The sequence below is a fragment of the Peromyscus leucopus genome, chromosome 5, assembly GCF_004664715.2.
Source record: "Peromyscus leucopus breed LL Stock chromosome 5, UCI_PerLeu_2.1, whole genome shotgun sequence".
Classification (NCBI taxonomy): domain Eukaryota; kingdom Metazoa; phylum Chordata; class Mammalia; order Rodentia; family Cricetidae; genus Peromyscus; species Peromyscus leucopus.
This window is the reverse complement of record NC_051067.1, coordinates 52,512,269-52,535,935: the sequence shown is the minus strand read 5'-3', so window position 1 is coordinate 52,535,935 and position 23,667 is coordinate 52,512,269. Positions and strand designations below refer to the sequence as shown.

General features: G+C 41.2%; 1 protein-coding gene across 1 annotated transcript in view; it reads left to right on the top strand.

The window, feature by feature from the left end:
- Positions 1-23,667, top strand: part of LOC119088044 (double-stranded RNA-specific editase B2-like) — a 100,630-nt gene that overhangs the window by 12,991 nt on the left and 63,972 nt on the right. The window lies entirely within an intron of this gene.

The window sequence follows — 23,667 nt, the reverse complement described above, 5'->3', positions numbered from 1 at the left end:
TCTCGGGTAGCTGCCTGTCAGGTGGAAAGATGGATGTGAATTGGGATATTCTTGCTGTGACGGGGGAATGAGCCTGCCCCTCTCCCCCAGTGTCTGTGAGCAGAGTATGGTGAAGCACTAGCCTTCCTGAAAAGGCCCATTCTTAAGCACACAGAGAGAAATTGCTGGGTTTCATGGATAGAGAATCATGAGAATATTAAGAAGGCAAAGAGATCATCAACACAGCAACTGAGCAGAAGTCATGAGAGAATTCATGAATCTAGGCAACTTCCACAATGATGGAATCAACACTAGGGAGGAAAGCCAGCTAAAGTCACAGGAAAGAAGTGGAGCCAGCAGGGGGCAGGGTCTTCTGTCCCCATTAAGGAGCCCAGGCTGTAGGAAAGCCAGGATTCATTTGTCAGACCCTCCAGTAGCTTAGAAAGTGAAGAACCAAGAAGAAAAATGTGTTGGTTGGTGGTCTGGGCTGAGTTTCTAGTCAGTTACTCTGGGGAAACCAAGATGGGAATTGTCTCATTGGGAGTGGCCAGGACCTCTGTAACTATAGTTTCCAACCAGGTGGGAATTTCCCCAGTAAGACACCAGCACAGATCAAGAGTAGTGAGAAGAAAAAACTTGCTGGAAGGTAGAGAAGTTAGAAATGAGAATTAGGGGACTGTGGATATGACTCAGTTGGTCTAATGCTTGCCCAGCATGCACGAAACGGTGGGTTCAATGCCCAGCACTGCATGAACCAGGAATGTTGCTGCATATCCATAATTCCTGCACCAGGGAGGTAAAGGCAAGAGGACAAAGAGTTCAAGGCTACCTTCAGCTACATAGCAAGTTCAAGGTCAGCTGGCATATACGAAAGAAAGAGAGAGAGAAGAAAGGAAGGAAGGAAGGAAGGATCTTTCCCAGGTTTACCAACACAATGGTGGGTCTACTTTCATTTTTTTCTTTCTTGATGATACTGGGGTTCAAAACCAGAACCACTTGCACATTAGACAAGGGGTCTCCTTGAGCTACACCCCCAGCCCTGTGAGTCTGCTTTCTTACAAGAGTTTACCTTCACTTGTTTAAGACGCCTTTGTAGCACTACCTATGTGTCAAGAATTCCTCTCACACCACTTAAGACAACCTTATTCTGCCAAGTTCTATAATTGCTTATTTATGCAAATTATCTTTTCTCTTATCACTTTGAGACTTATTTGTAGATCTCTCTAATGTGGCCGATACAGAAAATTATTTTTATTCATTCTGGGCATCAATCAAGGGAAGAAACACTTTACATAGTTAAAAGGCACTTAGCCCTGTGTGGGATTCATCATAAGTACTTAATAACTATGAGTTATCACTGTGATCACCACCATCGTGACATCACAGCGCCTGGAACAGAATCCCTTATTTTGCCTTGGGAGATAAAGAATCCATAAAAGAATTCAGGATGTTATCAAAACCCCAGATACTGCTCAGGGATATGTGTGAAGCCACAAAGAGCATAAAGGGATTTTTCCCTTAAATAACAACTGGATGGGACATTCATTCATTCATTCATTCACTAACTCATTCCATATTTATTTGACTCTAAGCAGACATGGAATAGATGCCACAACAGATGTTTTTTGTGTCTGTGCATATGTATGTGTTTGCAGCATATGCATGTATGTGTGTTTGGATGTGTGTGTGTGTGTGTGTGTGTGTGTGTGTGTATAGAGGCATGTCAGAGATCAATGTGGTGTGTTTCCTCTATCACTCGCCACCTTTATTTATGTTTATTTTTAATTATGTGTACATGTAGGGGGTATGCACCTGACTGCAGTGGTCCCATTACCTGGTCCCATACCTGAAGTTACAGGTAATTGTGAGCCATCTGATGTGGGTTCTGAGAACTAAGAGGTCTCTGCAATAGCAGTATGCACTCTTAACTGCTGAGCCATCTCTCGGCCCTCCACCTTATTTTTTGATACAGAGTCTCTCATTGACCCTGAAGCTCAGCAGTTTGGTGAGAATAGCTGACCAATGTGCCCCAGTGTTCTGTCTGTCTCTAGCCCACTAAAGCTTGGATTACAGGCACATGCTACCATTCCCTGTTTTTTATGTGGATGCTGATGATCCAGCCTTGGGTCCTCATGCTTGTAGAACATGCACTTTATTGACTGAGCCATGTTCCTGGCCATAAGATGTACTGCTTTTCACAAATCTTGGGTGAGAGAAAACATAAACTATGTATGAATCCCAGTTGAGGGATGGTGGTTTCTCCTGCTCTTGAGTCCCAGTTGAGGGATGGTGGTTTTTCCTATCTACCCCCCATTCATTTACTTTACCTCAAGCATTTATTGCACATGCATAATCACTTTAAGGAGCGTGTGGGAGGGGGTAGACCATAAACTTCATCAATCTTGCCTTTCATCTTATGCTCAAATAAATGCATAGCCCCAGTGAAAACAGTGAAAGATGCAAGAACACTTTCTAGATCCACCCCTGTGCACTTACTAGCAAGAAACTTTATGGTCTTGCTTCCTCTCTTTTCTATGCCTTTGTCTTTTTATTTTCCTGGCGTCTTCCCATTCTACTCTTCTGCTACCTGGAATCAAACTTGCAGAACAGCCATGGAAGCACTCTCCTCCCTATTGCCTGGACTCAGGCTGGACAGAAGAATGAGCCCCTTCTGAAACTGCCCATGACCTTTGGCATGAGCTTGATCAGCTCATCTCTCTTGCCTCCTTATTTTGAGAAGGCCCCACAGTGATTGTGGGCATGTCCCTACTGCTGTTTCACTCTGTGGCAGCTTGATGCCACTTTGCAAAAAGGCTGGAGCTACCCGCAAGACTCCCAGACAAGCCTGGGATAATCTATTTACTAGGACACCCACCCCATCTCTCTCTTCTGCTTCCTACTGTGTGAAATTGAAGGACGTCAGTGAGTTCTGGGTGTGATGCCTCCTTCTTTCATGTTGTCAACTCTGAGCTCTCACGATGGAGAAGCCAGGCAGCGCTACTACTTTGTAATAGTCATTTGACCCCAGAATGCAGCACATCCGTTAAAGCCATGGCTGCTAAATTATTTTTCTCTGACAGACTGCTAACCACTCCGACTGGATGATGAAGGGCATGGAGCGGCTCGAGGGTTGTGGGCCATTCATCACACCACAGCAGTACAGCCATGCCAGGGGCTCATTATCCTCTCGCCTCAGAACCCTTGAAAAGTACACCCCATAGCTGGGTGGGGGGCAAACATAACAATGGGAATCAGGACTGATGAAATGTAAAGCCTGTCCTAGATAGGGTCTGAGTTCAGGGGAGAATACAAGAAAATAAACAATTTTCAGGTTTACCTTAAGTGCTGGTCTGTCTTCCTAGTCAGCCTAAACCCCTTCCTTCTAGGAGCTGTGTTATCTCAGAACCACTGTCAATACATCATGGGGCCTCTGTCTATAGATCACAGAAGTCCTAGCTATGCTCTGTGGAACCCTTGTCTACATGTCATGCAAACCTCTGTTTCTAGATCCTGAGTGCCTCACTCATAGATCATAGATACTCCATCTATATAGATCATAGAAACTCTATGCACAAATTATAAACCCCTGTCTACACATCATGGGATCCCCACCTATATATCAAAGCCTCTCATCTATAGATCATGAAACTTTGGGAAACCTATAACTGTGAATTGCAGAATTCCCTGCCTATAGACCATAAGCCCCCATCTGTAGATCAGTGAACATTCTGTATACACATTCCAATAACCAATCAAGACATCATGGAACCTTTCCCTATATTTTGTGGACTACAACCTATTCATCATGGGCCACCCATCTAACCATCATGGAAACTTCCCATAAATATTCTGTGCCCCTCATCTAAGAAGCATAGAATCATTCACTTATACTTCATGAATTTCCCTCCTTGATGATATATACATCATGAACACCACACCTTCATCCTTCTAGGATGTTCAAGTAAACATTTTGTCCCAAAGGCACATAACTCTGAGGTTCAGGTCTCTAGATATGTGTCCTTTTGTGATCTTTCTGTTCTGCTAGCAGTGCCCAAACATCTTCACAAAACCATTGCTTGGGCTCTCTGAACAGGGCACTTTCCATCTCCCCTGAGCAAGGACAATTCTTCCAGAGTTTGCTTTGAGAATCTTATAGCAGTGCAATTTCTGGAACTTGGACACTGACACCAGTATTTAATGTTGTCTTCCCAAATTCCCTATGTAAGACAAATTTGCAGGATAGCCAAGATACACATGTTATTCCATAGAAGATAACTAAATGTAGTTTGTTCAATGTTTTAACCAAAAACTAGTGTTACAAACAAGGCTTCAAGGCATCCTAGTGGGAATTCTCTTAGTTGTACGATAGGCTTTGAAACAAATACTTCCTGTGTGCCAGTGCTTAGGAATATCAGAAAAGCATGTTTAAGACACAGCTGTTGAGGCTGGTGAGATAGCTCATTTAGTAAACTGATTGTCATACAATCGAGAAGACCTGGGTCTATCTCCAGCACCCATTTAACAAGAATGGCATGTTGGTGTGCCCTTGTAATCCCAGAGCTCAAGACTTAGAGACAAATGTATCCCTGGATTTGCTAGCCAGCCAGCCTAACTAAATCAGTGAGCTCATGGCCAAAGAGAAACACAGTCTCCAGAAACAAGGAGGACGATATCCTGAAGAACATCAACTGAAGTTGACCTCCGCTTTCTACATGCGTGCCACACACAAGCACCTAAACACACACACACACACACACACACACACACACACACACACACAACACAGCTGAGAATCTTAGTGGGTTCTGGAATGAAGACATAGAGTATACAGGATGTATAGGAGAATCCTAAAGAAGTGTAACCTCCTAAACTTGCCTCTGAGACCTTTGGAATGTGTTCAAATACATGATGGTAGCTGTTGTGTTCAGAATCCAAACCATCGGCTTTACTAAACTACCTAAAGTAGAGGCACAGCAGGAACAGAGCAAGAGTCCATGTCGTGCCTGCAGTCTGGGTTTTGAAATGGTGAGTTCAATTGCATGATGCTCACTGCAGAGGTTCAAATTGCAAGAGTGAGTTCATCAGGGTCTAATTTTCACCATGTTGTGTACCTGGGAGCTGAGTCTTAGCCAGAGTAACAGAAGTAAACATTTATTAATGTCTTTAAAGCATGGATCAGACATAAATAGGTAGGATTTACTATGATGATAAGAAAGTGTGCAGTCCCGGGACTCCATAAAGACCTGTTGAAAATGATGATGCCCACTGAGAGATAGCCTGGAGGCTCTGTCCAAATCCTTCATGTTTTGTTTATCTACAGTTGGTACAAGACCCCTCTAGGCTAACATGGCTAATCATAGGAACTAGAACAAGAGCATGAGAGTGGATAAATACTCATTACCTAGAAATGATAACAGTCTTACCTCTGGCATGAAAAGATCTGAGTTCAGAAAGCATGGATTTAGAAAGAATACCTTTTTTAGCAGTTCTGTTGCTCAAAAACTGGTTAGAAAAAAAAATAAAGTACATCTCAGCACAGGGAGCTAAAGAAAAGTTAGATTTTCCCTGTGCACACAGTAAATCTGAGAAGAGAATTAATTGGCTTGTTTGCAGTTTTCTCATTCACCCTTTCTCATCTCCTCATGTTTTAAAATTTCTGTATCAAGTGGATTGGTGTTTATGGTGTTTTACAAGGGTTTAGTCAAAGCAACTAAAACATGTTTCCTCAAAGAAAGAGAGGAAATGCCTTCTAAAGTGACTCCTACAGGTTGGTTGATTTCAATGAGCAAGCCTCTAAGGGGGCCCACTGGAGAAGACGGTGCCTATGGCCTCAGGTGTGTAAAATTGGCAAGAGTCTGAAATAAGTATGCCCCAGAAGGAGCCCCTGACAATAAAGCCCAGGAACCAAATGTTAAAAATGCATGCCACATCTCTCCTCCTGCAATGACCTCCATGTGCAATGTACATAAATTGTGGAATAAATTATCCATGTAGGAAACGAGCCCTTCTTACCCAATAATAACTCCTGATAATTCCATAACTTATGTAATGTGAGAAAGAGGATAGCTTTGCTGAATCATGATTCTTCCTCGTCGGAAGTTAATTCCTGTTCTTAAAAGCTCTGATGTGAGTGGTAGTGCACACCTTTAGTCCCAGCACTCCGGAGGCAGAGGCAGGTGGATCTCTGTGAGTTCGAGGCCAGCCTGGGCTACAGAGTGAGTTCCAGGAAAGGCACAAAGCTGCACAGAGAAACCCTGTCAAAAAATAAAAAAATAAAAAATAAAAAAAATTCTGATGTTTGGTTTGCTGGTACTTTAAGAGTGGTGGAGGAAGGCGAGACAGAGACATGCATGGCATTTGGGGCCAGGATCAATCATACTATCTTAAAAATGGGCTTTTTGTGGGCTGGTGAGAAGGCTCAGCAGGGAAAGACACTTTAAACCCCAGAACTTCTGTAAAGGTGAAGAAGAGAAGTGACTTCACAAAGTTGTCCTCCATGGCTTGTGAACACAAACCACATACACATAACACACGCATCTGCACAATAATAAGTAATGTCCTTTTTTGAAAAATGATAGGATTTTCCTCTTAGTTTGGGTCACATTTATAAGATCTTCTGAAAATAAACACCCAAACTCTGATGCCTTTTGGTTCCTTTTGGGAAGTTTATCCAAAGGTGTACTTCCTAGATTGTGGTTTATATGAAGGTGTATCATTTCCCACCAACCTCCCTGTGATGGTTCTGTTCTCTGAACAAGGTGAAATCAAGCTGGGCCTAACTAACCACATAGTAACCAGGTCCTCTATATACCTTTCCATCCCAGAAAGGTCACTCGTTTCTCTGCATTCATACTCCCCTAACCTATTAGCAACACAAAGTAGGAACTAGTCAGTTGGCTCTCTTCCTTCCAACATCTCTGCCTTCCAGATTCTGTGGCTACACACATCCTCTTGTAGTTTATGCAGGAGGGTAAGGTGATCATTTACCAAGAGAAAACGCCCTCTCACACACCTAGCTGTCCCCCAATTTGCCCCTTCTGCATGTTCTGTTTCCCCAGAAGCAGCAGCTACAATGATAGCAAAAGGTCATTTCATGGCTATTACAAGTGAGAAAAAATAGCCTTGAAAACATCTGTTGGGCCTGAGAGAGGACTCAGAGGGTAAAGGCATTTGTTGTCAAGCCTGATAACCTGAGTTCAATCCCAAAGAGCCTTGTGGTGGAATGAGAGAACTGTCTCCTTCAACTTGTCCTCTGACCTCCACACAAACCATGTGGCAAGTGTGCATGGGTGCTTGCACACACACACACACACACACACACACACACACACCAAAATAACATGCATACAACTTTTTACTAGAGCATGTCCTTAATTAGGCATGGAAGACTTTGTAGATACATGTTTGTAAGTCTATACAATGTATGTATCACATTTACTATCCATGTGTACAATATATATTATCAATGTATATGTAGCATCCCTATATACTTATAGACTGTACATCTGTACAATGCGCACACAACATACAATACACTGTGCATTGATATGATAGCTTCTACCTTATTTTCCACTGAAACATGAATGATGAAATAAGTACAAAGATTTCATAAATAGGCATTGAAGCTTGATGCTTCTACTAAGTTTGGCATTTTAAACATTGTGGGTGTAACTATTCATCAGTTAAGCAGTGTCTCCAAGCCAAGTTCTGCCAATTGTCTCATTTCATGGCCATAATTAATGATGATCATGGTGGTGGTGACATAGCAGCTGATATTTACTAGGCACTTGATCTATAATGATTCTAATTCTGTATTTACATATAATGGCACATCCACCCTCAAATGGAATCTTAGCACTAGACGTTAATTATGTTCCCATTTGACAGATGACTATGCTGAGGCCCTTCTGAGGCAGGTAAGCCCTGGCCTAAAAATTGAAAGGAGGGCAATTACAAAAAGGCCCAGCACTTGGCTTCTGTAGGGCTGTAATAGTGACCTTGTCCTTAAGATACCTGTCACTCCCCCATCTCCCAGTGCCTTTCTGGCTTGTGAAGGAAATTGAGTACTCTTGGTTTGAAAGGAAGTTTTTAACTTAGGAAAAGCAAGTTTAAAGGGACTCGCTATTAGTTCTTCCAAAGAAGGGAAAGTTATTGTGATCTGACAAAGGAAAGGGCTGGTTTGAGATTGGAAGACTGCAGAGCCTAACTAAGTACAAGGAGAGATGGGCAGCTGGAGCGGGGCACACACATGGGTGTCATGTTCCAGCAGGTTGTTGATTTGGGAGTATGTAGAAACTCCTACTGGAGCAGGAGGAAGCCAGGAGAAGGTCAGCGCTCTAAGCTGCCCTCATGGATGAATTCTCATTAAAAAGCTGTCCTCCTGGCTCTCTGGGCTTCTGCTGATGCCTCTGTGGAGCAGCAGGGTGCTGGAAGCTTGCCAAGGGCTCCCACTTGAGAAGGCGGCTGCTTTTGTCGACTTAAAACCTACAGCCGCACTTGTGTAAATGGACTTTCTGGGGATGGGCAGGTGCCCCCTTCCTTTGGGATTCATTGTTATACTGAAAAGGAGACGGCAGAAAGAGATGGCAAGTGGTAGAATGCCAACATGCAAATGAGTCAGAGAAAGAAAAGATGACTACTCAGGAGAAAAGAAGGAGAGCCCCACCCCCACCCCACCAAGCTAGAGGGAGAACGACAAAGAATACACCCAGGGAGGTGCCAGCGTTGGCTTTGTCTTTCTGTCCCAAATGGCACCTGGGGGAGATCTCACTCCTTTAGGGTCTCTCTCCCTTCCCAGATTTGTTCTGTCTTCTCTCTGGCACCTGGGTGACTTACTTTCAGTAGTGGGCGTCTGTGAACCCCTGGCAGAGGCTAGGAAGATGGCCGGAAGAGAGGCCTCAGGATGGAGCAGAAACTGCACAGTGCTGCTTGGCCTAGTGAGGTCACATGTTGACGGCAAAGCTCAGGGAGAGCCTAGACAGATGTGGGATCTGGATGCTCACTCTTGAGCTTCACTGTCCTTAACTTCTGCTCTTCCTCATCCTAGCTCTAGTACCCTGGACAACCAATGGCAGATCGGAGTTAGAATGTAAGCTTTGTTGTTGAGTTAGAGCAGAGAAGTTGGAGAAAAAAAAAGTCGAATTTTTCATGGAAACCCATAGGCCAGTGGGAGGGAAAAGGAAGAGAGACATAATCGGGTAGAATACCTCAGACTGTATAATGCACAAGACAGCAAGCCCAAGATCAGCCCACCCACTGGGAGCTTCCCCTACAAACTCTGATGACTCCGGCAAGTGCCGCAGGTGTCCCAGAACCTGGCCATCACCTTGGACGGTCCAGGAAAGACAGCAGTAGCTTGACTACTCAAAAGTGCTGCAGAGAGGATGGTCCCCTGACCATTCATATGCAGGAAATAGGATTCAGACCAGTCTAGACAGCATGGCTGTATAGAAAACCTACCATCCATCCTGGACTAACTTTTGACTGAATCTTGCAAAAATTATATCAAAAATGGTTCAAGGGAGTTTATACACAGTGAGGAAAGGAAATGTTCTCACCTCTAAAAAAGCAATTCATTAGCTACTCTCACCCCATCCCACCTCAATGAACTGTGTACCCCATACTCTGTAAACTCCTGTCAGGGCAGTGGTGCAACCATCCTGTGAGGTCTTAAGTTCACATGTTCTCAAGCCCCCTATCTCTTCAGTTACCCCAATCCCATTCTAATGCATGCTCAGTGTCCCTGATAGATACACTAGGGATGTCCTAAGTGCTTTACATACAAATGATCTCAGGAGAGTGATTTTGTACAAATTGCAGGTCAGCAATTGTTTGTGCAGTTCTTGCTGTATTCCAGGCCTGAATGAAGTGTCCAAAGAGTTGCCAAGGATCACACAGATAATGGGCACAAGGAGCTTAGAAATAAAGTCCTGAGCCCTTGTCCTATGTGCTATTCAGCTCCCTTTGGGGAGATGATGCATGCCAGAGATGCTTATCTATGAGGGGTGGGGGGATATGCCACAGAGAGGAAAGAGTTAACTAGTCTTTTTCAGTCAGACTGCAAGCACAAACTCACTAACTACAGAACCCGGGACCCGGGACCTCTGTTTCCTGACCTGTGTGATGGGGTGATCGTGAGAGTTCCCACACCAGAATGGTCAGAAGACTCAAGTAGCTTAGTACTGGGATTAAAATGGCATTTGACACAGAGAATAGACACTGTAGAGATGTCTCTCATTTTTCATCCAGGGACAGCCACAGATATGCCCCACCAGTGGAGAGGAAAGGGGCAAGTATTACAAGAAAATTTAGATGAGCCATTCTGACCCATTTTTAGGGTGGGAAAGAGAAGTGGAACTGCATGGAAGGTGGGGAGCAGGATTTGATGACATTTGACCACTCCTGAGCCTCAGTTTCCTTGCCTATAAAATAAAGGTCTGTTTAGCTATGGTTACCTGCACAAAATGGAGCTTGTCGACATTCCGGCAGGGATGGAGGGAAGGTTCCTGAGGCTCCACACTGTGCTGAGGAACTACTGGCAGTATGGTTTGGGAGTAAGAACTCACTGTTCTTCAGTGGTGCAGCCATGAGTAAACTGCTGATGCTCCAGAAAATACCTGCACATCCATGCTCATGTAAGCACCCCTAACTAAAATCAGTGACTCTAAAAACAAACAAAACTATGTGAAAGTGGAAAAAGGAGCCTTTCTCTGAAGAAGAGACGGTCCAGTGAAAGTAGGAGAGGAAGAAGAGGATATAATGAGGGAAGGAAGGTGATCAAAACACATCACATACCTGTGTAAAATTGTCAACTAATAAATTAAAATATCTTTAAATAATAAGAAAGTAAAGACTGTGATTGAATGCTTACAGCTCTCACATTTAAAAAAAAAAACAAATCCAGTACAAGATGCCCATATGGCAACATGATGTATACAGTATGGGTACAATATGCCGGCAGCCGCTATTTGTTAACATTTAAAGAGTGACACAGAGGCATCCTCAGGCTGACAGGCAATCTGCAGCATCTTGCCCCAAATCAGAGTTTGTATTTCTCACTCCAGTGGTGATTTTTATTAAGATACAGGTTGTAAACCAAGGAGAAAACTGAAGACACTGGACAGCCAGGAATGATGGAGATAACAGTGGTTATCCTCACCAGACAGGGGTGGACGAAAGCCAGTGGACTTTGGGGGACCTGCTGCCCCCCATGTAGTGTTCAAAGGGAGAGGTAAGGACGCACTAGAGGATCTTTTATCTCCAACAATCCCATCTTCACTTCAACTTAAAGACTATATGTCAGAAACACAGCTCAATGTCAGGTCTGTTTAAATATGCTGCATCCCAAAGCTTTTCGTGCCTCACTGGGCCACTCCTCGGAGCTCCCTCAGAACACTGTAAAGCACGGAGACACAGCCATATTAAGTCCTGGGATACAAATCTTATAATCAATGCCTGTCACCATCTGTGATGCATTTTAAGTAATATACAGTGACAATTTCTGTTCCCATGGGCTGAGGGTGGCGGATATCTATATGCACAGTTCCATGAAATCGTAAGAACTAGAGTGCTGTGAGACCCACTCAGGGAGGAAAATAAGAGCTCATTATTCCCAGATCCCAGTCCCACACTCCCTCACCATCACAAACTTGTCATGTGTCTGTACATCTTGGAGCCTAATGATGCCTAGATGGTGATAAACTGGAACGTGAGTTCCTAACAACAGTGCCACAATTAGACATTTCTAAAATGTATTTTCCTAAATTAATGCATTCAAGGGAATTGTGGATTCATCAAGCACTCAAACTTAAAGGCATACAGATGAAAATTCCTCTATAAACACCAACTACAAGAGAGATGATTTTGTAGCACACACACACACACACACACACACACACGGGTAATGTCATGTGTGTTTCAATATTACATGAGATACATTCAGAAAAAAAGGCAAGATTTCATGAAAAGTAAGATTACACAACCACTTTATTGACTTTAACTGCTTGTCTTGAAAGCAGGCAAGTAGGTAAAAGAAAAGGTGGACGATGTCTCCCAGAAGGACAGCCCCAGGACTTGGGTATTACTTGCTACTCACACTTTCCCACTACCAGATGCAATTTGATTCTGGTTTAGTTCAGGCCAGAATTGAATGGGGCACCCAGGAAAGAAGAGACGTGACAAACAGAAAAGGCCAATGGAGACTGGAACAGAAGACGCTTCCAATCCAGGCTATGGGACCCTGTGGGGACTGCTCTGCTGGCAAATTGCATGTGGGGAGGAGTCAAGAGGATCAACCCCTAAGGTCCCAAACTACAATTAACAAGATGGACAGTGGGGCGAGCCAGCTAGTAGGCCCCAGCCTTCAATCTGTGTAAAGGAGAAGACAGCCCATCCATCACTGTTTTGAGAACCCAGGACCTGATTGGCTGAAAAGGGGGAAGATAAACTTATTCTCTTTCAACCTTGAAGTCCCTCCGCCAATGCATTCACCTGTTCTTGCTACAGTTCCAGAAGGCTCTCTTTGGGTGACCATTTTCACTTTCACTTTAGATTTGTTTGGAAAACAGATAGAATTGGCATTGCCAAATTAAGAATTCATTGGCCCATGTTTGGGGCCCTTCTCATCTTCTTTTCCTTTTCTGATTTCCTCTTCAGTACTAGAAGTAAACCTAGAGCCTCCTCATATATGCTAGGAAAGTGCACTTCCACTGAATTATATCCCCAGCCTTCATAATTTTAGGCAGAATTTCATATACATAATGCTGGCTTCAGGCTCCCTATTTAAGAGAGAATGATTGTCTTGCCTCTACTTCCAAGTGCCAGGATTATACTCATGCCCACCACACCCATTGTAGACAGTACAGAGACACACAGTCACGGCTTCATGCATGCTAGGCAAGCACTCTACCAACTGAGCTGTATCCTCAGCCTTCTTCTGATGTTTTGTTTTTTGGGAAGTTGCCAGGGTAAACATCAAACATGTGGTCTTCATGCCTCATCCTCCTGAGGAACTGGAGTTATTGGCATGCTTCTTTGGGCCCAATGAGGGTCATCCTAAATATAGAATTCACCACCTGGAGAACCGTGTGTCATTCTAAACCATTCCTCCTATAACCAAAAGTACCTGATTTTCTTATTTCCATATTTTGTCAAAAGTAGGAATTTTTTAATCAAATGGCTAAATCTGAACATTTTATATGACAGAGATCCAACAGACAAAAGTTAGAAATAGGAAAAATGATTTTAAAAAAAACTAAGTTTATCTGTAATGTAGTTATTAGAGACGAGAAGCAGTGAATGATGACAGTCATTTGAAACTCTGGCACATAAGATAGCTAAACTTTTGGCTGAATAAATTTCAATATGTTGGGCTGAACTTCTATAGTACTGAACGGTGGAACACGTTCAGCAGCCATGAGTGAAAGCAGAAATGACAGCCATGTCTTTCGGGTGTCTGGTTTTTAATGAACTGGCCACACTTTGGGAAGTGTTTTCTTTCTCAATGGTTTTTTTCCATATGAATTTGTTCTTTGTGACCATTTTGCACAGATATTTTTGTTTTGGTAAATAATAACATTCACCAATGCTTCTAATTATAAGCAAATGTTAGTTAGACCCAGCAAATCTCACAACATGAGCATGGCACTCAGGGTAAATGTTACCTGATGTGAAGACCCTGTTGGATTACCACCTGGAAGGAGAATTCTAAGGTCACTTTGAAAATACAGGACACTGCATCTTTGTACTCCAACCAGCTACCTTCAGATATCCTATGACTTACTCTTAATTTATCCTGGTATTTAATGGGTTTTAAATAAAACTGAATTCAATATTGTGAATAACTGAAATAAGTCAAGTAAAAGAATGGGCATTAGAGAATTCATTCCAGAATAATGTGAAGTAGGTTTGGAGATATATGAGGAGGTAGAAAGGAACTGATAAGCACTAGGTACATAAATATTCAATGACATCACCTGTATAATACAACCAGTAGACTACACTACTCAGCTCTTTACAAGTCAGTTCACATCAGTTATCAAAGTTATCACGTCCTATAAAGCAGGTGTGTGCATTACTTCACTGAAGTTGATACTATGGTGCCATTAGCATTCACAGTTAGAGTCTAAATACTATGTGAAATAAGCCTGATTATTTTGTCTATCTCTAATTTTGCTATACCTCTCAAAGCTTTAATGTGGAGACACACATGTATACACCCCTATACCATGTGCTTTTTTGAGTAGGTAAGCATCTGGACTTACTCCCTACTTTCTCTTAGTAATTAATTCACTTTATAAAAAGTCAGTTCTTGGTTGTATTGAAAATATGCACAGAGCCTGGTGTAGTGGTTTATGCCCATAATCCCAGAACTAAAAAAGCTGAGTGGATACTGTGAGTTTAAGGTCACTTTGAGCTACATAGTGAGTTGAGGTCAGCCTGACATAGCAAGACTCAAACTCAAAAATACCACATGAAATTTAAAAATAGGAAAAAAGTAAATTACACACAAAACTGCTAAATAAAAGTGTAAGAGAAATATCAGGTTTTTTTGCTCTAAAATAACTTAGTTCAATATGTACATGGCTTTTGTTTTATATCTTGAGTCATTGTCCTCTACATTGTCTCCCAGTGTGGAAGATGGCACACACACCATAAAGGTTATTACCACTGAGAATTGCTGATAAAGACAGCAAGTAATGGCCTAAAATATTCCTTCTAGTGCCATGGACAATAATAAAACTTCCCCTGACATGGGTAGTCCTCCATGGACTGAGGAAGTGCAATTTTTTTCTACAGAGAAGTCACATGTTCTTCTGAGGGTAAGTCGACTGTAGGAAATGCCTTTTCCATGAGGAACTCCTCATAATTCATCAGCAGCTAAACCTAAGGAGTTGCAAAGGTCATTCTTATTTTATAACAAGAAGAAATATCTAAGGAACCTTTAAACCCTTCATTTTCCTTGCACAGCTACACAGTACTCATACATCATAATATAGAATGATCCGCCTCTCTACAGTAAGGACATTCATTTAATAAATATTGTGGATGGGTGTTCCCATGATGTATTAGTAATCTTGAAAGATACAAAGATATGCAAGAAATTTAATAATGTCCCTTAGATCCACAAAGTATTAATGAAGCAAAGTATTAATTTAAGACACTAAGGAAACAAACATGATAAATTTGTTAAAATCACAGAGAAGAGAAGAGACAGCATGAGAATAGTCACACAACACACAATGAGATCACTGCTGTGATGGAGGAGTTACCACATCCTTTAAAGGGTTATAGCTAACTATCCCAAAGTGAGTAAAGGTTTAAATGCATTACAAGATCTCATTGTTTAAAAATCTTCTTCTGGGAACCCCTTGGTAAGTTGAAGAATAATTCTGAGATGAATTGGTGCTAGATTTGAGCATTCTACAAATTTCAATGTTTGCTTGCTGGAATTTCCTAAAGTAGGGGACATGTTTAGGAAATCACTGGGTTTTACAACCAAATTATTTCTGAATAAGAGCTAATTGTGTTTTATATTTGTTGTGAAGATATATAGAAACAGTCTGTGAATGTTCCTATTAACCACCACCGCCAAATGAGAAGGCATATTTAGTACTATTCAAAGCCAGATTCAATGTGGAGGCACTCAGAAGGCTGTCTGTCTGGAATGCAAACATATCTCTGACTTGCATATTCTAAACAGAGTAAAACAAGCAATGAGCTAGCTATAAAACAATAAGATGATCAGGATGTGCAAATCTAGCTTTATGGCTTTTGAAATCTGAGAAAAGTTGCAGAATATTTCCTACTTAGGCAGGAACTTGTTTATTCTTGTTTAGATATATCAAAAGGGTCCTCTGGTATTAAAAAAAAAAAACATAGATGACTAACTTTGTTTATTGTTCAACCTATAGATTGTGGTCAAGCCTACCTGAAAAGAGATTGGCTTCCACAATGCAATCATCTGCCTCTCCCTTTACTCATCAAGCATCTATTTGTATTTCTAGGAAATCATCTACCCCTTCCATCACTCAACTTTCTCTCCATGTATCTATCATCTCTCTGTCCATCTCTTCATATTCATTCTGTGGACATTTATAGTGAGACCTCTTTCCTAGGTCATATGCCAAGTGCTTGGAATACCCAGAGAAGTGCTTAGGATAAGGTATTATCCTTGACAGGTCCTCACAGTTTAATCAAGAGGTTTCCCATATATATCCCAGTAATGCTCATCATAAAATTTTCCCTCTGCTATCCTTCTGTCACTGTGGGAAAGTGCCTGAGATGATTAACTTATACCAAATAAAATGCTAAAAAGTTCACAATTTCAGGTTCACAGTTTCAGAGGTTTTCATTTTTCTATTGCTATTCATTCCATCATCCAGGCCTCTAACACATCAGAGCATCATGACAGGGAACATATATTGGAGCAAAGTGGTTTACCTCATTTCAGCCAGGAAGCAGGAAGAAAAAGGGAGAGCCTGAAATCCTAGTATCTCCTTCAAAGAAATGTCCCTATACCTTGTACTAGACCTGTTCTCAAAAGAGCTGTGAGCTGTGGACTGACATAGGCCTTTGGGGACCATTTAAGGCGAAACCACAACTTGGAAACATGTTTAAAAATACAGATAGTGGGCCCTTATCATAGACTAAGCAAACCAGAGTTTCTTGAGATATATTTTAACAAATTCCCCTAAATAAACCTTACTTGGGCTGAAATTTCAGAATTGACTTATGCAAGGGTTTGAAATTAAAACGAGTCATCACAACACATCTGATTATGCCATGGTTAACATAGATTAAGACTGTTGTCACAGCACTGGGAAAAGAAGGCCAACTCTGAAACCATGAAAAAAAAAGTGGGGGAAGACCCTTTGTCCACAGTGCTGTAGCCATGTCCCTGATCCAAGCACTTCCCTGGGAAATCATACACATACTTCTAAAAACTCAAAGAGGTCAGGGAGATGGCTCAACAAATAAGGCAGCTGCTGGCAAACCATTTGATCTCTGGAACCCACATGGTGGATGAAGGGAACTGACTCCTGTAAGTTGTCCTCTGGCCTCCACTTGCACACACATTGGTAGGCCACACACACACACACACACACACACACACACACCACTAGATAGATAGATAGATAGATAGATAGATAGATAGATAGATAGATAGATAGATAGATAGACAGAGAGAGAGAGAGAGAGGAGAGAGGGAAAGGGAGAGAGAGAGATGCAACTTTAATACTCAAACATTAAAATATGAAGTTAATTTGTGTCTGGAGATAAAGCTCCTCTGGTAAAGTACTTGCTTAGCAAGCACAAATGCTCTGATTTCAATCCCTACCCAGTACTATATGAAGTTGACATGTATCTCACACAGTTATCCCAACACTTAGGAAGTAGAGCAGGGGGATCGGTGTGTGCAAAATTATCCTTAGCTACATAGTTAGTTCAAGACAGCCTTCAATACACAAGGCCATGCTGTCTCCAAAATAGAAGTGGGGGAGCTAATTTAATTTTAACTCCATGCTAATATATTTGACTTGTGCAAGATAATTCCTTATAAAAAGAAATCATCACATAACAGAAAATGATTGGCCATGAAATCTTAAGGAATCATCTAGTAAAGTTATGAGTTTTAAACAGAAGTGTGGTTTGTGTGTATAATATGCACAGATTTTCAGCTGTAAATAAGATTAAAATAATGTGTATAGGAGGTGTGATCTATACAGACATGTATATATGAACAGATTTTGTCTATACACATTTGTACACATGAATGGGAAATATTCCTACTGTCCTGAAGCATGTGATGCATACAGTGATGAATCTGTGAAGCTCATATCTGACATCTGAACTATCAATACCCATGATACCAACATCAATCACAACCATCAAGGCATTTAAAAAAACATTTTCAAATGTATTTGACCAAAAAGCCGATCTCTTTCATAGGACATGTCATCAATTAATCCATTTGCTACATGTAACTAAATATTCACTCCCTCCAAATCAAACTTCTTTTCTGTTTGCCAGTCCCCATCAAGAAAAGCAAAGGCCACCCTGAAAACACCCAACATCACTCAGAAAGTTCCAGGCATGTTTACTCACATTAAACTTCTGGTCTACTCATGCAAACTTATTTGAATAACTTTATATCCAAGCACTTCATTATGTAGTTTATTTACATGTATTTATAAAAATAAGGGAGTACTCTGTGTCCATTTGCTTGAGAGATTTGTTTTAATTTTAGCCATCAGGTCTAGACTGACTGTCAGCTCTTAGGCACTAGCAATCACTGTCACATTACAGGTAGTATGATGGAGTAGAAGCAGACAGCACAGAGATGATTGACAGCTTGCTTCTTTCTACCTGGTTCTGCAAAGCATACAGAAGTTGAAGGCAGCAGCTACCTGATGCAGCACCGCCAATGTCTCCCTTTCCCTTTTTTGGCTCTGAGAGCTACAGTATCAACTCCACTGTCTCTTTTCGCAGCCATCACCTTCCAGCCCAACACTCAGCCCCCTTCCCACAACATATTTCTTGGTGAAATTTTCCATGTTACACACACACAAACTACATACATATATCGTACACACACATACATGTGCCGATCAAGCATACACTATATTCCACACCCACACCATGCATGCATTTCACTTATTCAAAATTGTGTTTATTATTAAGATGAAAAAAGATATGCAGAATGTGTAAGAAAATTATGTTTGGGGCAAAAAAAAAATCACCCTCAAATTAGTCTTGGCTTGCCAACAAAGCAAACTGGTTAAGACTATGAACTTGGAATTCCAATTGTTGAGCCTAGATTTTGCTCTACCCTGTAATATGATCTACGTGATTTGGAATATTTATCTAAAAACTTTGTCCTGTAAACTTGGGACTATGGAGCACTTACTTCTCAGGGTGTGGTGAGAAAAATAGACAGTCCTAGCACCCTTTCAGATGCCAGATCTTCCTAAACAAAGCTCCATTTGGTCCCAAAGTTGTGTAACATTGACAATTTCAAACCAGGCATTATGGCATCAAAGTGAATTAAACCAAGAGAAAAGCTAGTAAAAATTGAGTAAACTCAGCTAAGTCTGGAGTCTGGGGCACTTCTAATGATCTGGCAAATTGAATGAGAAACCGAGCAAGCACTTTCCTTAATGAGTTGGGGACTTGTGTGCAGACATGCACCACAAATTGGAGCTGCAAAATCAATAGCAGAAGGCAGCAAGAGACAAGGATTGGCTGTCAAGCTAGGGGCTCCTTGCCACCTACTGTGCTGCGGTTGACAAAAGTATCTGCTCTGATGGATATGTAGGCTCTCTCTCTCTCTCTCTCTCTCTCTCTCTCTCTCTCTCTCTCTCTCTCTCTCTCTGTCTCCCTGCACTTCCAATGCAATCAGATACATTATTTGACTTGAAATTCATTTTGTTAATCAAGTCATATAACTTTGGGAATTTGTCTTAAATAAATAGATTGCCTGTCCAAATAATCCAAACTGATCCACTAACTAGTATGGCTATATCAAACAAACAGTCATGACATCAAAATTAAAGAGCCAGCAATAGGAAAGAAGATGGGAGGCTCCACCGTAGGGGATTTTATCTGATGCTCCTTCCTCTACACCCCATTACTCTCAGGGGATGAATGCCTGCCCTGAGCTGTCTTGAAGTCCTTTGGATTCTTATGTCAAAACATCAAGATTATGCCAGTTCCTGTTGGGATATTTTTATTAATAAATATAGGTATTCAATACCTCTAAGAAGCTGTCCAAACAGTACTGTTTACTAGTATATCCATTCTAATCCTGCTAGGCAGAGTTAAGACTTGTGTGTATACATGTTCTGTATCTCTCTCTCTCTCTCTCTCTCTCCCTCTCTTCTCTCTTCTCTCTCTCTCTCTCTCTCTCTCTCTCTCTCTCTCTCTGTGTGTGTGTGTGTGTGTGTGTGTGTGTGTGTGTGTGTGTGTGTGTGTATCCACATAGTGGCAGAGGTCAAGTTCAGGTGTCATTAGTTAGACACCTCTACCTTTTAACTTTGTGAGACAGTCTCTCCAGCTGAATTGACATAGTAAGCTATACGTCTGGCCATTAAGCCTACCTACCTGTCTTCACCTTCCTGGGGTTAGAAGCATGTGCCACCATGTCCAGCTCATTTTAACCTGGGTACTTAGGATTGAACTCAAGTCATTGTGCTTGTAAGGAAAGCACTTTACTAACTAAGACACCTGGTCAGCCCCCAGGTTTACAGTTCTTCACATGTTCAAATACTTCTGAACCAAATTAAAACAAATCAAATCCAAGCCTTGCGCCTAACCAACAGTGGCAAAGCGTTTTTTCCCAAAAACTTCTCATACATTCAAATCCCAAAGGAAGAAGGGTTCTGAAAATTCCCACAAAGAAATGATTCCAAGTGGATAGACCCATACTTGATTAAAATAATGTGAAAGTCTCCTAAGTGTAGAGAGTATAGATGACTCATTATGTAAAAAATTAGGACTAGAGAGGTGGCACAATGGTTAAGATCACTTGCAGAAGACCCAGTTTTGGTTTCCAGAACCCATAAGGCAGCTCACAACAGCAGAAATGTATGCACACATACCTACATAAATAAATATAAATATTTTGAAAAATGTAAACTTCTTTGGACATTTCAATCTCATTTTTTGCTAATGACTTTATTGATATTTAAATCAATTACCACAAAATTTAACCTTTTAAAGTGTTCAATTTAATGCTTTTTTTGAATATCCATAAAGCTGTTCAGCCATCATCATTACCTAACTTTAGAACATTTTAATTACCCAGAAATAAGCTATTATCATTTTTTCCTCTCCTGGACCATAACTAATCCTCATCTACTTTTTGTCTCTATGGATTTACCTGTTCTGGGCATTTCATGTGTTAAAAAAGAAAGAAAGGAAGAAAATCCCAGCTTACATGTAAATTTTATGTCTAATTTTTTTCACTTAGTATGATGTTTCCAAAGCTCCTTCAGGCTCTGACATGAATTATGACTTGATTTCTTCTCAGTGTTGAGCACTATTCCATTTTATAAACATACTGGATTCTGTTTATCTGCTCATCAGTCGATCCTCCCAACAGCCGGGTTGTTTCTATTTGGGCCTATTATGAATACAAATGCTAATATAAATATTTCCATATGTCATTTAAAGTGACTTTATGTCCTAATTTCTCCTTGGTATGTTATCTACCAATGGAATTATGCAGTCCTAATATATGTAGCATTTTGAAAATATTCTTTTTCTTCAAACTGGTTTCATCATTTTTTGGTGATTGACTGATTTTTTTTATTTATTCATTCATTCATTTTACATACCAGTCATAGATCCCTCTTATCCCTCCTCCCATGCACCCCTGCTTCCCCCTCCCCCCCATCCTCCTCCCCTCCTCCAACATGGTAAGTTCTCCACGGGAGGTACAGCTAAGTCTGGTACACTCAAATGAGGCAGGACCAAGCCCCTCCCTGCTTTATCAGGGGTGAGCAAGGTGTCCGACCATAGGTAATGAGACCCAGAAAGCCAGCTCATGCACCAGGGATAGATCCTGATCACACTGCCAGGGGCCCCTCAAACAGACCCAGCTACACAACTGTCTCCCATACGCAGAGGCCTAGTCCGGTCCCATGCAGGTTCCACAGTAAAACCTGCATGAAATATATGAGGACTGCAATTACATCCTTGCCAGCATGTATCATCTGTTCCACCCTGTCATGTGAAATGGCTTCTCGTCATAGTTTTAACTTTCACTTCCTCATGCTTAATGACATTGAACATCTTGTAATGCATCGTTTGGTATCTGTATATCTTCTTTGGAGAAATATCTACTCAAATCTTTATACTGTTTTTATCTGAGTCTCTTTATTATTGGACTATAAAATTTCATTTTATATTCTGGTATTGAATTTCAAAACAAAATTATGACTCCCATATATATTCTCCCATTCTGCAGATGCTCTGCTCATTTTCTTTCATAGCGTCCTTTGAAATATAAAAGCTTTTTCTTTTAAATTTAGTGTGTGTCTGTGTGTCTGTGTGTCATGGTGTGTGTGTGTCTGTCTGTCGGTCTGTGTCAGTTTGTCTGTGTGTGTCACGGTGTGTGTGTGTATGTCTATGTGTGTCTGCGTGTGCATGTGTATGTCTTGATGTGTATGTGTGTCTGTGTGTGTCTGTGTCAGTTTGTCTGTGTGTGTGTCATGGTGTGTGTGTGTGTGTGTGTGTGTCTATGTGTGTCTGTGTGTGCATATGTGTGTCATGATGTGTATGTGTGTCTGTGTCTGTGTGTGTGCCATGGTGTGTGTGTGTATGTATGTGTGTGTCTATGTGTGTCACAGTATGTATGTGTGCGTTTCTGTGTCTGTGTGTCTCTGTGTGTCACGGTGTGTGTGTATGTATGTGTGTGTAGGTCAGAGGATAACTTGCATTAGTAGGTTCTCTCTTTCTACCATGTGAATCCCAGGGCTGAACTCAGGTCGTTGGGCTTGTCAGCAGATGCTTCTACACAATTGAGCCATCTCACCATGCTAAAGTTTTTAATTCTGTTCTTTGTTTCTGATTCGATTCACCCACACTGCTACCTTCTTAAAATGCAAAAACAAATCAGAATATTCAACCTTTTTTAATCTCTACTCTGACAAACTTAGAAACACTTCTATTGAACTCTATTTATGAGCGAATAATCAAGGGTTAAGTGTCCAGTCTAGTAAGTGACACTGGAATCATCAGACAGTGCTGCAGAGGACTGTCCCCAAGTCACCAAGTACAGACCAGAAATGAAGCTGTAACAGGGGCAAGATTTGGAGAGCAATTAATAAAATATTGAGACCAGCCATCCGAAAGAGCCTCATCCTCCAAAGCAAGTTGACAGAGTTGCAAAGTTCACATAGAAACTAATGGGGCAAAAACCACAACCAGGGAAAAATTAAGGTTTGAGATAGAACATGGCTAATAGAAACAGCAACAAGAACTTTTATGTAAAATATCAATGCCTTAGAGACAGTTACAGTGCCAGCCAAAGCCAACCAACTACCTCACTGTGGAGACAATTGCTCTACAATTTTTAAACATCGGGATATTCTGTTCCAGTCTGCAAGATGTTGAGCAAGTGATACATTTTAATAGATTTAATTATTTAACCTCTTATGGATCACTGAAACAAATTTAGCAGCAGAGGTTTTTCTTATTACTTTATTCATACTTTCATTATTGTTGCCACCAAGATTTCCATTTAGAAATAAATAGTCTGACAATTTTTACATCTCAACTGGCAGCAGGCACAAAATAAGAGACAGCTGCAAGAAGCTCTCTGCCATGCTGGAATATATCACCGTATTTTGTTAAATCCTTTATCTACAGAGCTGCCACAGGCTGCACGTGTTAGAGTGTGAACTTTGTATTGAATCAGAGCAACGTGTCTGAATGAAATGTATCATAAATTAGCAAGTGACAAACTTCAGAGCCCCCTTCCTCTTGCTCTGCTTCTTGATAAGCAAAGTGAAATAAAGAGTTTGATGTGCCAAAGTGCTGGAGGGTGATTTTGACACAGGCATAATCCTGTGAAAAGCAACGAGACATTTTTCTTTGCTTGATCAACAGTCCAGGAAGAGATATGGCCTGTGCTGAAAATAGCAACAAAATAGATGATGGTTATGATGATGATGATGATGATGATGA